This window comes from Tamandua tetradactyla, chromosome 26, assembly GCF_023851605.1.
Source record: "Tamandua tetradactyla isolate mTamTet1 chromosome 26, mTamTet1.pri, whole genome shotgun sequence".
NCBI lineage: Eukaryota > Metazoa > Chordata > Mammalia > Pilosa > Myrmecophagidae > Tamandua > Tamandua tetradactyla.
In genome coordinates, this window is record NC_135352.1 from 3,030,989 (window position 1) to 3,047,833 (window position 16,845).

The 16,845-nt window shown below is 38.2% G+C and overlaps 1 pseudogene; it reads left to right on the top strand.

Moving 5' to 3' along the window:
• Window positions 1-13,537: 13,537 nt before the first annotated feature.
• Window positions 13,538-14,514, top strand: LOC143669607 (glycogen synthase kinase-3 beta pseudogene; annotated as a pseudogene).
• The last annotated feature ends 2,331 nt before the right edge of the window (window positions 14,515-16,845 follow it).

Sequence of the window (16,845 nt, forward strand, 5' to 3'; positions counted from 1 at the left end):
CTTTTTAGTTAGTTGTATTTTGGAGTGGCTAGAGGGAAGTACCAAAAATGTTGAGTTGTGTTCCAGTAACCTTGATTCTTAAAGATGATGCTATAATGATATAATTTTTACAATGTGACTGTGTGATTGTGAAAACTTCATGTATGATGCTCCTTTTATCTTGTGTATGGACAGATGAATAATAAAGAATAAAAATAAATAAATAATAGGGGTGATAAGAGGTAAAATAAATAGGGTAGATTGAAACACTAATCGTCAATGAAAGGGAAGGGTAAGTGGTAGATATGTGAAGTATGAATTTTTTTACCTTTTTATTTCTTTTTTCAGAAGTGATGCAAATGTTCTAGAAATGTTCATGGTAATGAATATACAATTATGTGATGATTTTGTGAGCCAATGATTATACACCATGTATGGACTATATATGTGTGAAGATTTCTCAACAAATATATTCTAAAAATTAACAGAGAGAAGTGCTAGAAAAAATGTGGAGAAAGAAATGTACAGATTTACTGCTGGTAGGGAAGTTGAGAGACCCTCAAGAGGGCAGTGTGATGGTTCCAGAGGAGACTAGGGTTGGGTTGCCATATGTTCCTGAAACCCCATTGCTAGGTATATAACTGGGGAAACTGACTGAGAGTGGGGAATGAATGGACATTTGCACACTGGTGTTTATGGTGGCAGTGCTTGTGATTCACAATGGTTGGAGGAGGCCTAAAGGTGCAGTGAATAAGGAATATAAGGAGGAACTGTAATGTATACATACAACAGGCTACTGAGCAGCTGCAAGAAGGACTGAAGCTGTGTGACATGCAATTAGGTGAATGAACCATGGAGGCACGATGTTGAATAAAATGTCAGAAACAAAAAGACAAGTATTATCATGCCTCATGCATATCAATTATATATAATATGAAAACTTAAAACTGAAGTCAAGAGAATGGGCTATCAGGTTGAGGGCTATTGTAAAGAGTCCTAGATTGTAAGCTCTTACAGCAGTCACATCTATTCTGGAGTTGTAACTTCTGGTATTTATGTGACACCTGAGAATCAGAGTTAGAGGTCTGAAGCTACAGAGGTCAACATTACCTCATACAGCACCTTTAAAAAGTTGAAAAAGTGATCAGAGTTCAACTATAGATATGAATTAAGCTGATCCAGATAAGAGTAAGGCAAATCAGAATACAAGATAAGTGAAGATATGGCCCGTGTTATAAAATTTCACCTTCTGTGTGAGACCAAAGGGAGAGATATTTATTTGGTGCAAAATTTCTATTTTGGGTAGCAAATTATGTATTTTAACTTGTATGGTCAGTTTATTTGAATACTGTAATAAAGTGGATTCTTGAAAAGAATATGAGATCTTGTTGGTTTGTACAGGTTAGTGTGATGCCCCATTATATTCCAGAGTAATTTGGGTAGCAAATTAAAAAAATATTTGCAAAGTTCCCTCAGGGGACTGGGGAGAAAAGAAGGAATATTAAATTTCCCAATGTGAGGAATCCTGTAATTCTCAGTAGCAGTGGGGACAGCCAATTCAATAGGCTGAACCCTCAATCTTGGGGTTGGACCCTATGAAGCATATTCCTGCAAAGGAGAAGCTAAGCCTACTTATAATTATGTTGAAGAGAGAATCTCCTTTGTTGAGCAGATGTGGCCTCTCTCTCTCTAACCCAACTCAGGAGGTGAACTTACTGTCTTTCCCTTATGTTGGGCATGATTCCCAGGCATGTAAATCTCCATGGCAATGTGAGGCAGGACAGTGCATTATGGGACCCAGCATTAGGGGATTGAGAAAGTCTTGACAAAAAGGGAGAACAGAGAAATGAGACAACATAAATTTCAGGGGCTGAGAGATTTTACACAGAGTTGAGGAATTATCCTGGAGATTATTCTTATACATTGTATAGATATCCCCTTTTAGATATGGTGTATTGGAGTAGCTAGAGGGAAGTAACTAAAACTGTTGAATTGTGTTCCAGTAGCCTTGATTCTTGAAGATGATGGTATAACTATATACAGATTTTGTAGTGTGGCCACGTGATTTTGTAAATCTTGTCTCTTATGTTCCTTTTATCCAGGGTATGGAAAAATGAGTAAAAAAATAAGGAAATATAAATACATAATAGGGCAGATAAGGGATAACAGAAGTTGCATAGATTGATTCAGCAAGTAAGCCTCTTCTGTGAATTTCATCCAGACCCTTCATCAGAGCTGTCAGCTTCACAGCCTGCCCTATAGATTTTGGACACTTCCATTCCCATGGTTGCAATAGACCTTTATAAATCTCATGTTTATAGATCTCTGCTGTTGGTTCTGTTTCTCTAGAGAACTCTGACTAACACCACTTGGTAGCAAGAGTGGTTCTTGAGAAATGGTGTTTTAGAAATAAGGCTTGAGCAGGTCTTGAAGGTACAAGTAAGTTACATGAGGAGGTGGCCCAAACGCCCGTGGCACTGACTCCTGCCACATTATGTTCTCCTTCCCAGACCAGAGCTATGGCCTCATAGGGAGTCCCTTATGGTGACTTGACTGAGGAACAGAAAACTTGGGCCTGGTTTGTAGATGGTTCAGCATGACATGCATGGACCACCAGGAAGTGGACAGCTGCAGTGCTACAATTCCATTCTGTAATATTCTTAAAGGAGAGTGGTAAGAGGAAATGCTCCCAGTGGGTGGAACTTTGAGCAGTGCACCTGGTTGTTCACTTTGCTTTGAAAGAGAATTGGCCAGAGCTGTGTTTTTATACCAACACATGGGCTGTTGTCAATGGTTTGGCTGAATGGTCAGGGATTTAGAAGGAGCATGATTGGAAAATTGGTAACAAAGAGATCTGGGCAAGAGGTATGTGGATAGACCTTTCTACATGGGCAAAGAACTTGAAGATATTCATGTCTCAAATGAATGCTCACCAAAGGGTGACTTATGCAGAAGAAGACTTTAATAATCAAGTGGATAAGATGACCTGTCTTATGGCTACAAGTCATTGTCTTTCCTCAGCCACTCTTGACATCTAGTAGGCTCATGAACAAAGTTAGCATGGTGATACCGATGGAGGTTATGCATGGGCTTAGCAACATGAACTTCCACTCACCAAGTCTGACCTGGCTATTGTCACTACTGAGTGCCCAACTGCCAAAGTAGAGACCTACACTATATCAGGACAACCCCTGATATAGCACCATTCCCCAAGATGTTCAACCTATTGCCTGGTGGCAGGTTAATTACATTGGAACACTTCTATCATGGAAGGGGCAGTGATTTGTTCTAACTAGAATAGACACATGCTCCAGATATTTGCTTGCATTCCCTGTCCACAATACTTTTGCAAAAACAACCATCCATGGATTTATGGAATGCCTTATCCACCATCATGGTACTCTACACAGCATTGCTTCTGATAAAAGAACCTACTTCACAGCAAATGAAGAGTAGGAATGGCAGATGCTTATGGTGTTTACTGGCCTTATCATGTTCTTCATCATCCAGAGGCAGCTGTGTTGATAGAATGATGGAATGGCCTTTTGAAGACCCAGTTATGGTGCCAACAAGGGTGTCATACACTGGGGTAGTACATAGGGAGCAATACATTGCAGGGCTGGGGCAATATTCTTCAGATGGCTGTGTATGCTCTGAAGGAGTGTCCTCTCAATGGTGCTGTTTCTTGCATAGCCAGAATTCATGAGTCCAGGAATCTAGGGGTGGAAATGGGAGCGTCACCATTCATTCTCATCCCTAGTGATCCATTTTAAGAAAACTTTGTTTCCTATCCCTGAAACCTTAAGCTCTGCTGGTCTATGGATATTAGTCCCAAAAGGGGGATTGTTCCTTCTGGAGACACAACAATGTTTCCAATGGACTGGAAATTAAGACTGCCATCTGGTAATTGATATTCTCACAAGCAGTGTGGACAATCAAAGCTATAGGCTGAGCCCCCAATCTTGGGGTTTATTCCTATGAAACTTAACCCCACAAAGGATAGATCAATGCTTGGGATTGGGCCTAGGAGTCACCCCCAAGAGAGCCTCTTTTGTTGCTCAGATGTGGCCTCTATCTCCAGCCAACACAAAAAGCAAACTCACCACCCTCTTCTGTCTACATGGGACAGGACTCTTGGGGGTGTGGACCTTCCTGGCAACATGGAGCAGAAATTCTGGAATGAGCTGAGAATCATCAAGGGATGATTCCCCTAGAATGACCTGAGATTCAGCATCAGGGGATTGAGAGGACCTTCTCTTTGATCTACTTTGAATCTACTTTGAAATGAGACAAAGTACAGTGTCAGTGGCTGAGAGATTCCAAACAGAGTTGAGGGGTTGTCCTGGAGGTTATTCTTATGCATTAAATAGATATCACCTTGTTAGTCAAGATGTAGTGAAGAGGCTGGAAGGAACTGCGTGAAGATCTGGAGCTGTGTTCTGGTGGCTATGTTTCTTGAAGATGATTGTATAATGATGTGGCTTTCACAATGTGACTGTGTGATTTTGGAAACCTTGTGTCTGATGCTCCTTTTATTTACTTTATCAACAGATATGTGAAACATATAGAATAAATATGGATGAGTCAGAGAGCCAGTGTGGGGAATCTGTCAGTTGCTCAGTATGTCTGTTCAAATTATGCATTCTGGAACTGGGAAAATAACTACAGAATGCATCCAGAAATGCACTGGACCACTGTGAAATAAACCTGAGCTAAAACTCCATTGGTCACCTGACCTACATGAGCCCACATTCTGACAGATGGACCAGAGTGGTACTTTCAGTACTCTGGAATTAATGTCAATTTTGAACCAGTGTCTCTCAATATTTGAACTATCTGATCAATTCCTTTTCCCCAATGCATAGTTACCCTACTAAAAGGCCATAGGTCTCCTTGGGGAAGGCTTGGAGGAAGACTAACAGTATAAATTTGTGGCACTAAAACAGGGTCATCCCACAAAGGAAGCTGGCTTCCCCCTCACTCAAAGGGCTCTGGGTCTGTAAACTGTTTCAAGGCTGAAAATTGGTTAAGGGGCCATGACTCTCAGTTTTTGTAATTCAAGTTAGACTTCTGTTAACTTGCCCTAGAATTCTTCTGCTTATAGGGTGCAAACAAAACTTCAGTAGACTGACAATCTATTGTACTTCTAGGTACCCTAAGATCTACTAACCAATGCCATAAGCCTTGTGAGCCAGATTATTTTGACTCCTGCTTTGTGTCTGCTTTCCATTGTGAAAGCCATGTCCACCTTGTCTTTGGTGATTAAGTGCTGCCACCTGGCTTCTGCCAACTCAGGATCCCATCATAACACTGTGTTTAAGGATTCTAGTTCAGTGATAGCAGTTCCCATAGTAATATATGACCTACAGGGAAGGGTGACTACAGAGCTCTTCAGAGATTATGGAGCTAGTCTCACTAATTTATTTCTCACTGTTCTGGTAAAAGGTGTATTCTCTGACATTCTTTGGGTGTATGAGCAGACTTTCCATGATAAATCAACTAACATTCCAATCTCTCTAACCCATTGGATCCCCCCCATCTACATTATTTCAGGGCAATTCTAGCATTTCAACCTCAGGTAATGTCAGTCACCTTTTGGTCCATGTTTCAACCAACCATCAAAATAAAATATTAATGATGTTTTGAGAGATAACATTGAAAGCAGAATTTTTTCTTAGTGAACCCATATGAATAAATTCAGCATGATCCAGCTTGATATTCCTTCCACCATTATACCACACCCTTAAAGTCCATTCCCACACAAAATCCTCTGATTTCTATTTATATAAATTGGAAAAATCATGCAGTTCTTTTGGAGTATAGTGTACCTCTTCATGGGTGACACTTGGTACCTCAACTTTTGTGGCCTGTTGAGACTTCAGTCTAATGATAGAGGGGTGGTGGGAGGTAGGTCATGAAAAGAATTGAAGTGTCTTCCAAGAAAATTCTTCAGGGCATTCATTTGCAGTTTCACCTGGTGAAACAGGATTAATCAACTCAGGCAGAGGAGTAAGAGTTGTTTCCCCATTGAGGGTGACTTCACTGGCACTGAAAGGTTAATGCCTTTGGGTGGAGGTTGGGTGGACAACTCTTCAGAGCAGACTGGAGGTGAGGTGGCTATGTCCTTAGAGCAGAATATTACAGGGTTACCTAGGAAAGACTCAGCATGATCTAGGGTTTAAATGTCTCCACAGCCATCATTATCGATCCATTTGTAGCCATCCCATTTTTCAGGGTCCCACTCCTTTCCAATCAGTACACTCACTTTAATGGCAGACATCATGCAAGGTTGAGATTTCCATTTACATTGTAGTGTGGCTACTCTAACAACGAGATCTCATTCTGATTTTCAGAGATCTCAAGTCTGCAGCTACAGGAAATAATATTTTCCTTCAGGGCCCTCATAAAAACTTTTATGTCTGTCATAGGATACATAAGCTTCTTATTTGAAGCCTTCAGCTCATACCTTTCCCTCATCAATGTATCCATTGTATCTAACAGCAACCAGCCAACATCCCTATACCTCTTAATTTCAAAGAGCTCTTTAAAGGTGTCAAAAACATTATCACCCAGAGCCTGGCCACAAATTAGCATACAATTAGCTGAATTGAATGGTGATATTTTTACTATCTCTTTCGCTAGCTCACCCCATATATGGGCAGTGTCATTCTTATTATGGGAAACAGAGTCTTTAGTGCCTTTGAGTCCAGTCAGAGTAGAAAACCAATTGTGAAAACTCATTTTTAAGATTCGGTTTCTTAAGAACCACTCCTGGTACCAAACTGTATGAGCAGGGCTCTCTAGAGAAACAGAATCAGCAGGAGCTATCTGTCAATGTAAAATTTATCCATGGGGATGTAAAATTCCAAGATCTGTAGAGCTGGCCATGAACAGGTGGCTCCAATGAAGCTCCTCAATGAACTCTTAGGAGAGACTGGTTGGGCAATCATGAGGATGTAAGAGTCCAAGATCTGTAGGGCAGGCTGTGAACTGGCAGTTCCAATGAAGGTCCTCAACAAACTCTCAGGAGAGGCTGGTTGGCTGAAGCAAGAAATGTGATTTTCTCTTCAGAATCTTCCTTAGAGGCCTTCTGGTGATTAAATTAAGTGTTGCTCATTGCAGAAGATACTCCCTTTAGCTGATTGTAAATGCAATCAGCTGCATATACCACCAACATGGTCATGATTCAAGTTTATGAATTGTCCTCACAGCAACAAACAGGACAGTGATTGCTTAACCAGAAAACTGGGCACCACCATCTGGCCAAGTTCACACATGATCCTGACTCTCACACTAAATATTAATAAAAGGGACAATACACCATGAAGAAGTAACAATCATAAATGTTTGTGGTCCCAGTCAAGTAGCTACAAGTATATGGGTCAAACATTGGCAAAATTGAAGGAAGAAATAGACATATTAGCAATAATATTAACAGGCTTCAAAACACTACTTTCCACTATAGATAGAAAAACCAGGCAGAGAATCAATAAGGAGATAGAGAATTTAACAATTTGATAAATGAATTAAACTTAGATACATATATAGTTACACCACCAAACACCAGGATATTCTCTAGTGCTCATGAAATAGTCTCCAGACAGATCATATGCTCAGGCACAAAACAGGATTGTATAAATTTTAAGTGATTGAAATTAGTCAAAGCATTTTCTCTGAATACAATAGAATGAAGCTGAAAATCAATAAATGCCAAAGAATCAGAACTTTCACAGATATATGGAGATTAAATAATGCACTCTTAAACAACCAGGTGATCAAAGAAGAAATTGCTAGAGAAATTGGTAAATATATGGAGATGAATGAAAATGAGAACACAACATATCAGAACTTCTGGGACACAAGAAAGGCCGTGCTGAGGGGGAAATTTATTTCCTTAAATGCCTGTATTTGAAAGAAAAGAAAGAAGGCAAGCCATGTTGGCTCATCAGGCAGAGTTCTTACCTGCCATGCCAGAGAGCTGGGTTTGATTCCTGGTGCCTGCCCATGTAAAAAAAAAAAAAGAGAAAGAGCAAAAACCTAGGACTTAACTGCTCACCTGGAGGAACTGGATAAAGAACAGCAAATTAACTCCAAAACAAATAGATGAAGAGAAATTTAAAAAGATTAAAGCTGAATTAAAGAACAGAAAACAACAGGAGGAATCAATAAAACCAAATCTTGTTTCTTTGAAAAAATCAATAAATCAATGGACCCCTAGCTAGGCTGAAGAAGAAAAAAGGAGAGGATGCAAATCAACAACATCAGAAATGAAAGGGGTATTGTTACTGTAGATTCTGAAAAAATAAAAATACCATAAGAGGATACTATGAAGAACTATACACCAACTTATAGACAACTTAGATGAAATTGACAAATTCTAATAAACACATGAACAAGCTACACTGACTCAAGAAGAAACAGAATATCTCGATGAACCAATCACAAGTAAAGAGATTCTATCAATCATCAAAAACCTTTCTACAAAAAAAAGCCCAAGGTTAAATGGCTTCACAGGATAATTTTATCAAATATTCTAAAAAGAACTAGCACCAATCCTGCTCAAACTTTTCCAAAAAATTGAGGAAAAAGGAACACTAGGTAATTCATTTTATGAATCAAGCATCACTGTAATACCAAAACCAGGGAAAGATGAAACAAGAAAGAAAAACCATTGGCCAATCCTTCCAATAAATATACATGCAAAAATTCTCAACAAAATATTAGTAAATAGAATCCAATGGCACATTAAATGAGTTATACACCATGATCAAGTGGGGTTTATACCAGGAATGCAAGGCTGGCTCAACACAAGAAAATCAATGTAATACAACTCAATAATAAATGGTAAGGAAAAAAAATTGCATGATCATCTCAATTGATGCTGTAAAAGTACTTGACAAAAGTCAGCATCTTTTTCTGATTAAAACATTTGGAAAGGAAGGAATCAAAGGAAACTTGCTCAATATGATAAAGGGTTTATATGAAAAATTCATAGTCAGCAATGTACTCAATGGTGAGAATCTGAATTTCTTCCTCCTAAGATTAGGAATGAGACTAGGACACCTTCTCTCAAAACTATTATGCAACATTGTACTAGAAGTTCTAGCTAGTGCCATCAGGCTGGGAAAAGAAATAAAAGGTCTCCAGATTGGAAAGGAAGAAATAAAACTTTCATTATTTGCAGATGTCATGATTCTATACTTGGAAAATCCTGAGAAATCTATGACAAAACTCCTTGAACTAATAAATAAATTCAACAAAGTGGTGGGATCTAAGATTAATGTGCAAAAATCAGTAATGTTTCTATACACAAGCAATGACCTAACTGAGGAGACAATTAATGAAAAAAATTTTCAGTCAAAATAGCTACTAAAAGAATCAAGTATCTAGAAATAAACTTACCCAAGCATGTAAGGGACCTGGACACAGAAAACTTCATAATATTACTAAAAGAAATCAAGGATTTAAATAGGTGGAAAGATATTTGCTGCTCATGGATAAGAAGATGAAATGTAATTAAGATGTCAATTCCACCCAAATTTATCCACAGACTCAATGCAATGCCAATCAAAATTCCAACAATCTACTTTGAAGACTTGGAAAAGCTAGTTATCAAATTCATTTGAAAAGGAAAGAGACCTTGAATAGCTAAAACTTTCCTAAAAATGGAAAGGGAAGTGAGAGAATTAACAATTCCTGATTGTAAAGATTTTTATAAAGCCACAGTGGTCAAAAACAGCATGGTATTGGTACAGAGATAGTGTTGACCAATGGAATTGAATCAAAAGTGTGGAAATAGACCACCAAATTAATGGTCAATTGATCTTTAGCAGTGTCCTCAAATCCACTGAACTTGGACATAAAAGTATTTTCAACAAATGGGCATGGGTGAACTGTATAACACTAGTTGAATGAATGAGGATCCTTATCACACATGCTATACAAAGCTTAACTCAAAGTGGATCAAAGACTTAAATATGAGAGCCATTACATAAAACTTCTAGAAGGAAATACAGGGAAACCTCATCACAGCCTCATAATGGGAGGTAGCTTCCTAAACCTTATACCCAAAGCACAAGTAGCAATAGAAATTTAGATAAATGGGAACTCCTCAAAATCAAATGCTTCTGTGCTTCAAAATTCTTTGTCATAAAGGTGAAGGCAGCTTACTTAATGGGAGAAAATAGAAACCATGCATTGGATAAAGGTTTGATATCTCATATAAAGAAATCAACAGTTCAACAGCTCAACAAAAAAAGAACAAATAATCTAGTTATAAAATGGGATAAAGATATGAATAGACATTTTTTCTGAGGAGCAAATACAGATGGATAAAAACCACATGAAAAGATGCTTATTTTCATTAGCTATAAGAGAAATACCAATTAAGACTACAATGTGATATCACCTCACACCTATAAGAACGGCTGCTATTAAACAAATAGGAAATTTAAAATATTGGAGAAATTGGAACAATTATGCACTGCTGATGAGAATGTATAATGGTACAGCTGCTATAGAAGGCAGTTTGTTAGTTCCTTAGAAAATTAAATATTGACTTTCCCTATCACCCAGAAATCCCACTACTTGGTGTATATCCAGAAGAGTGGAAAGCAGTGACAGAAACAGACATTTGTATACCGATAATTAGAGCAACATTATTCACAATTGCCAAACGATGGGAAAAAATCCAAGTGTCCATCAATAGGAAGACATCAACAGTACCATAGCAATATGATGGGTAAATAATTAGGGGGGAAGAATAAGAGTTAAGGTGAGATTTAGATTTTCTATTTTGTGAAGGTATATTTATTAATTATTTTTGTCTAGAGAGCAATGAATATTGTCTAAAATTGAGAGTGTTGATTATGAAACTAAGTGACAATAATGTGAGATGTGGATTATTGACTTTGGACATTATCCATAATTCCCAATAGAGGGAATTAGTTGAAGGATACATTGGCTGAGAAGAAGTATGGGGGACTGTGGTGTATATGTATGATTGAATATTGTGCAGATATAGAAAGAAATCATGTCATGAGGCATGGAATGAGGGGAAGGAACCTAGGGGACATAATGTGATGCAAAATAACCCAGAAGCAAAAGAACAAATATCATATGGTCTGTTTTAAGAAACACTTATAAGAAAATTGACACCTAGATTGTAAGCTCTTATAGCTGCCACATTCAGCCTAGAGCGGTAATTATTTCTAGACTTTGATATGTCCTGCTATATGGATATAACCTGGTATTTTCCTGGAACTTTGAGTGACTGTGTTACAGTAAAACTCAGAGTAGGAATTCTACATGTCTGAAAGTCAGCTTTGCCACTTGCAAAAACTGTTAAAGAAATCAAAAAAGAAGTCAGGCTTCAGAGATATGAATAAAGCCAATCAGGTTGAGACTAACAGTCAGAATACAGATGTAAGGAAGACATTGTCTATATTTTAGGACTTCACTTATTCTATTAAAACAAAGGAAGAGAGGTTTATTTTATCCAAAAATCAAAAATTTCTGCAACACATAATCTAACTCAACCTGTTTGTCTAGATCATTTAAATAACACAAACACATGAGCCCAGTATGGAAAGCAGGATTTTTGCAATGCTCAGATACATCCAAGAGTATGTTAAGCAGATAATTTTAAAAGTTTTGGCAAAAACTCTTAAGGGACAGGACAAAATATGTGAAATAATTAAGCTTTACCACTGGGTAAACCCCTGATACTGTCTCAAACATTAGGGGCTCCCAGGTCAATAGGTCAAGCCTTGATCTTGAGGTTTGCTCTTGTGAGGTTTATTTATGTAAAGGAGAAGCTAAGCCTACTTATAGTTATGTTTGAGTTACTTCTAGAGAACCTCTTTGGTTGATCAGATGTGGCCTCTCTCTCTCTCTGTAAATCCAAGTCTGCAAGTAAAATAATTGCCCTTCCCTCCCACCATCACATGGGACATGACATCCAGGGGTGAAAGTCTTCCTGGCAATATGGGATATGAATCTCAGGAATGAGCCTGGCCCTATACCATAGGATCAACAATTTCTTCAGGCTTGGGACAAGGCTCCAGGGTTGGGTCAAAGCTGGCAAGGCTCCAGGCATGGTTCAAATGACTTGTGTACCCTAGAAGAGCCATATCTTAACCCCAACCCAGTCTTGTGGGAGCATTGCATGCTGTAAACTTGAATTATCTCCACAGAGATGTGACTAGCCCAAATTTGGATATTAACTTTTGAATAGGGAGAGATGTGACCCCACTCATTACATGTGGGTCTTGATAAGTTTACTGGAATCCTTTACAAGAGGAAGCATTTTGGAGACAGAGTTCTGTTTTTCTAGAATGAGAAGAATGATGAGAGCAGCAGAGACATGAGTTCTACAGAGTCTTCCAGCCAGTGACCTCTGGAGATGAAGGAGAATGCCCCTGGAGAGCTTCTGGAAGCAAGAGGCTCAAAGAGAAAGCTAGATGTTGCCAGGTTTGTCATCTGCCTTTCCAGTTGAGAGAGAAACCCTGAACTTCATTGGTCTTTCTTGAGTGAAGGTAATGTCTTTGTACATTTTTATAATTTAGGCATTTTTATAAACTTGCTTTAATTGGAACATTTTCTTGACTTTAGAACTGTAAATTAGCAGAACTATAAACTAGCAACGAACTTCCCCTTTCTAAAAGCCATTCAATTTCTGGTATATTGCATTCTGGCAGCTAGCAAACTAGAACACAGACACTTCCTAAATGGACACTGTGCAGAGGTGGATGGCAGCCACACTGTTGCAAAAATGGTCCTGAGAGACAGAAGTGCTTGCCAGTTTCTCATGTCCTCAGCTTATGGGAAGAAGTTGAGGGGCCTAGGGTCTAAAGAGAGTTGTCTGTCACTGCTACCACCACTGCCACGGCCCTTGTATCCAGCCACTGCTTGCAGCTGCTCTTGGCAGTGTGGAGAGAGGATCTGCTGCCACCACCTGTTTCTGACTGATGTGACTCCACCATCCTCTAATTCACTGGACCCTTGCTATCAGTCCACCAGATTCCACTGCTGCTAGATCAGCAGCATTTCCCAGCCAACCCCTTAGTCTCACTCCCTCATTCCCATCCCTCTTCTTCAAGCATGAGCCTTCTGAACCTTCCATGGCTTCCTTTCTTCATTGACTCAGAGAAAAATTCCCTAGGAATATATAATATTCAGTGTAATATAAGATCCCTTCTTTTCCTTCCCCAGGAAAATGAGGGGAAATAATTGTATTTTTTCCCATCTCCAAGTAATCTGTATGTTAAATATCCATACCAATCTGACTTGAAAGAGAAATACATCAATTGCTTTTATATAGTTATACAAAAGGAATGAAAAGCCAAGAGGAGGAAGTATTTGTATTATTATTTTCCTTGTAGGAGAACTTAATGTTGCATTTATCATTAACCTAAAACCCCAATACAAAACAAAAAGAAAAAAAAGAAGGAAGGAAAATAAAGTGACTCAGGGAGAGAAGATCATTTCAGGGAAGCCCAGAACCTGTTGCTTTACAGAGAGCTGTAAGTCAGTGCATCAGCCTTCAGCTTTTGGCAGTATGAAAGTTAGCAGAGATAACAATGGCAGTAAGGTGACAACAATGGTGTTAACTCCTGGAGAGAGTCCAGACAGGACATAAGAATTCAGAAATACAGCTATGAAAGTGATTGAAAATGGGTCCTTTGGTGTAGTATATCAAGCCAAACTGTATAATTCTGGAGAACTGATTGCTATCAAGAAAATGTTGCAGGAAAAGAGATTTAAGAACCAAGAGCTCCAGATAATGAGAAAACTAGATCACTGTAACATAGTCCAATTGTGTAATTCCTTCTACTTAAGTGGTGAGAAGAAAGATGAGATCTATCTTAATCTCATGCTGAACAATGTTCTGGGAACAGTAATCAGAGTTGCCAGACACTATAGTCTATCCAAACAGACACTCCCTGTGATCTGTGTTCAGTTGTATATGCATTAGCTATTCCAAAGTTTAGCATATATACATTACTTTGGAATCTATCATCAGGATATTAAACCACAGAACCCCTTGTTGGATCCTGATACAGCTGTTTTAAAACTCTGCAAATTTGGAAGTGCAAAGCAGCTGGCCCAAGGAGAAAACAGTGTTTCATATATCAGTTCTCAGTTCTATAGAGGACCAGAATTGATCTTCAGAGCCAATGATTATATCTCTAGTATGGATGTACAGTTGTGTGTTGACTGAGCTGGTGCCAAGATAATCAATATTTCCAGGGGTCAGTGGTGTGGATGAATTGGTGTAAATAATCAAGATCATGGGAATACCAACAAGTGAGTAAATTAGAAAAATAAACCCAAACTACACAGAATTCAAATTCCCTCAAATTAAAGCACATCCTTGGGCTAAGGTCTTTGAACACCAAACTCCTCTGGAACCAATTACATTGTGTAGCTGTCTGCTGGAGTATACACTAATTGCTGGACTAACACCATTGGAATCTTGTGCACATTCATTTTGATGAATTATGGGACCCAAATGTCAAGATGACAAATGGGTGAGACACACCTGCACTCTTCAATTTTACCACTCAAGAACTGTTAAGTAATCCACCTCTGGCTACATCTCTATCCTTGCTCAGATTCAAGTATTTGCTTCAATGCCTACAAATGCCACTTTAAATACAAATCTAACAACTATTTATTTTCAGCTTTTTTTAACTTCATGCTTTTAATTTTATTTATTGATGCATGCCAGAAAGGCCATTATGAATTTAGATGGTAGGCATATTAAAAGATACAATCAAAATAATATAGTCACTTGTACCAACTGAATGTATAGGAAATCTAATTATATAAATGTGTGTATATATATTGAATATGCATATATTCAATACTGCCTTTACTTTTTTGACTGGTTGAAACATGAGAGGAATATTTTCCTTCACACCCAGTGAATTGTTTTCTTAAGTTGGTGGAATGCAGTATGCCATAAATGGAATGGCTTTTATAAAGATAATTTAATGTTACAAGTTTACAGTTCTAAGGCCCAGAAAATGTCTGAATTAGGGCACCAAAAGAGGCTGCCTTCAGTCAAGAAAGGCTGATGTCATTGAGAAAACCTTTGCCAGAAATAGATTTTCATAACTAGTTTGTTTTATACCTTTGAGGTTGGCAGCTATATATACTCTTATGTACTCTAAAATGAACCTTAGTCACTTTGGTGCTTATGGGCCATTACTTGACTTATAAATCTTTAAGGCACAATGAACTGTACTTTATATTTAAAGATCACTTGGGTGATGGCCACTTTTACCTTTTACCCATTCCCTTCACATACAGTTTCCAAAGCTAGCTGATGACTCTGGGACTGCAGAACTGAACACAAATTGTCTATAACCTCCTTCTCCCTCTTGGGTTGCCATTTTAGGTCATGTTAGGGGTCTTGCTTTCTCAGTGGTTTGGAATTGAGATCTTTTGGCAGCCCTTATGCAGGCTCTGGAACCCTGTCCTGCTTCTTAGTTATGTGTGACTCTCTGAGGGAGAAATACTGCCTGCTGACTTGAATCAATGCCCAGAAAGACCACTGAGAGCCATATTAGTTCTTACTCACTGTTTAGCTAAGCTGTAAAGCCACAAAAGAGGTTTTCTAAACCTCTGGTTATATCAGAGTTCATGAGAAAGGAAACACACTCAGTCAATCTAAATCAAACAAATCAATTTTTACTTTTCATGAGCTTCTGAAAATTAAAGATTTGAAAAAAGTCTGAAATTAAAATATTTGCCAACATAATTCTTTAAGGCAAATGGCTCTGATAGATAATTTTCAAAAAATATTTATAAAGAATTCTGAATGGCAGGAAAGTGATGGGGAAATGGGACCTGATTACAGACCAAACTGCCCAGCCAAGCTTTTGGACAATGTCACTACTCTGGATTCGGTATATTTTCTAGAGCCCATGAAAATCATGCTTCTTTTAGCATGATTTTTTTAAACTTTTTTTTATTAATTAAAAAAATTAACAAACAAAACATTTAGATATCATTCCATTCTACATATACAATCAGTAATTCTTAATATCATCACATAGTTGCATATTCATCATTTCTTAGTACATTTGCATCAATTTAGAAAAAGAAATAAAAAGACAACAGAAAAAGAAATAAAATGATAATAGAGAAAAAAAAGTATACGTACCATACCCTTACCCCTCGCTTTCATTTACCACTATTTCAAACTGAATTTATTTTAATATTTGTTCCCTCTATTATTTATTTTTATTCCATATGTTCTACTCTTCTGTTGATATAGTAGCTAAAAGGAGCATCAGACATAAGGTTTTCACATTCACAGAATCTCATTGTGAAAGCTATATCATTGTTCAATCAGCGTCAAGAAACATGGCTACTGGAACACAGCACTACATTTTCAGGCAATTCCCTCCAGCCTCTCCACTACATCTTGAACAACAAGGTGATATCTACTTAATGTGTAAGAATAACCTCCAAGATAACCTCTCGACTCTGTTTGGAATCTCTCAGCCATTGACACCTTTGTCTCATTTTACTCTTCCCCCTTTTGGTCGAGAAGGTTCTCTCAATCCCTTGATGTTAATTCTCAGCTTATTCTAGGGTTTTTCTCAGTCCTTTGGTCTCAGCTCATTCCAGGATCTTTGTCCCACGTTGCCAGGAAGGTCCACACCTCTGGGAGTCATGTCCCACACAGAGAGGGGGAGGGTGGTGAGACTGCTCATCATATTGGCTGGAGATAGAGGCCACATCTGAGCAACAAAAGAGGCTCTCTTGGGGGTGACTCTTAGGCATAAATTTTAAGTAGACTTGACCTATCTTTTGTGAGGTTAAGTTTCAGGTGAACAAACCCCAAGACTGGGG